Source organism: Littorina saxatilis, linkage group LG17, assembly GCF_037325665.1.
Source record: "Littorina saxatilis isolate snail1 linkage group LG17, US_GU_Lsax_2.0, whole genome shotgun sequence".
NCBI classification, from domain to species: domain Eukaryota; kingdom Metazoa; phylum Mollusca; class Gastropoda; order Littorinimorpha; family Littorinidae; genus Littorina; species Littorina saxatilis.
In genome coordinates this window covers 41,527,151-41,529,270 of record NC_090261.1, presented here as the reverse complement: position 1 = coordinate 41,529,270, position 2,120 = coordinate 41,527,151, and positions in this window count along the sequence as shown.

The window sequence follows — 2,120 nt, the reverse complement described above, 5'->3', positions numbered from 1 at the left end:
ACACACACACACACACACACACACACACACACACACACACACACACTCATAGACACACACACAGTTAATTAATTTAATTAATTGTCCTTAATTTACTCAGTAAATGTCTATGATTGATATTCGTAATGCTTATAAGGTATGGCTGAACTTCGTATGTCTTGCTTACAGAGGAATAAAATTTCAGCCTTGGACGACCTTCACATTTAATTTTCTCCCAAAACTTTATGTAGTTAATCCTTAACTTTTCTTGTATGGCGTTTTGTAGTTTACCGATGTCAAATGTATATTGATTAAGCCATACATGTTTAAAACCTATTTTGTACAAAAGCTCTTTGATGAAAGTTAGCCACGGATTTTTTGGCGCTTGGTTTAACATTTCTTCATATATTTGATGAATAAGTGATTTATTCTCCGTTTTCAAAATATGTGCCCAATACGATATCCTTTGTGATAACATGTTTATTCCTAAAGGAAATCTTCCTATTTCTGCTAAAACTGGAATCCACATGGCTTTTTTGTGCACACCAAGAATAAATCTACAAAATTTAACATGGACAGATTCGTGAAGACATTCATTCGAAATACATCTTTTAAAAAAGTTTTCAATGTCATTGGTATCGTTTTTGCTCGTGAACATGTAAGGGAACCAAATTTCTGCTCCATATGTTAAAATGGGGTTAACCAATGAATCAAATAAATGAAATATTGTATCAATTTGCACATTTTCATTTCTAAATGTTTTTCGAAGAGAATATGCTGCTTTATTTCCTTGTTTACTTAAATGTTCTTGCGCCAAAGTTAGTTATTGAAGATGAAATTCACTTCCCAGACGGATGTCAAAAGTTCACTGAACTGCGAAATGATTTTATAAAGGATCTATCAAATATAGATATAAAGTATTCCAACAATAAACCTAGTGAAGTATTTTGCGAAGACAGAATACAAATTCGTCTAGGAAAGTTTATTTCAGATTGTTTTAATCGCTCTTTGTGTCAATAACCAATTTGGTTCCGACAATAAAATATATTCTATATTCTATTCTATACACACACACACACACACACACACACACACACACACACACACACACACACACACACACACACACACACACACACACACACACACACACACACACACACACACACACACACACACACACGACGTTTTAGCGCAACACTTGACATTTTTATACTAACGGTTTACCGCAAATCCGTAAACTTTACTATCACATAATTATATGTGACAGAGAGTTTGGCAGTATTCTCTCAGCTTTAATTTATTTTATTCTATTTTAAGTTATGTTACGAAAAAGAACACTTGTGGAAAAAAGGCGCTAACCTTCTTGATTCGGATTGCCATTTAAAATCTGGTTAGGCATTAACTACGAACAAAGCCATCCTTTCCAATTCGTCACATACCAAACATTAGCATCCTGACTGCTTCCGGCGCAGAGGGTACATTTTTGTTGTGGTGATTTATTTTTATTTTTAAAAGCGAATGAAATTAAACGAACATGCGTGTGTGTGTGTGCCCGTGTCTGAGTGCGTGACTGTCAGTATGTTCGTGCGTGCGTGCGTGCATGCGTCTGTGTGTGTGTGTGTGTGTGTGTGTGTGCGTGTGCGTGCGTGCGTGCGTGCGTGCGTGCGAGCGTGTGTATGTGTGTATTACACACAGAGACATAATATGTGCACACACATGTACAAGGTGGCATGCTCGCATACCCGCGCACACGCATTCGCGAAATCAAGCAAGTGAACACACACACACACACACACACACACACACACACACACACACACACACACACAGGCACACACAAAACACACACACACACACACACACACACACACATACACACACACACATAAATCATAAAGCTGTTTTTAAAACGGGGTGGTATTCATACGTGTAGTGAAATGTTGTACAGTTGTACTTTGTGTCTGTGCTTGTTAATGTGGTCGGCGTTGTGTTGAGGCTGTTGTAGTTGCTAAAGTCAGTCAATCCACCAATTGTTTTCCAGGTCAATCAATCAGTTAAGAAATCAAGCAAGAAACCAGCCAGGAAAACGTCGAGCGTCCAATCAACCTAACCAGCTAGTCAATCAAGAAACTAACATT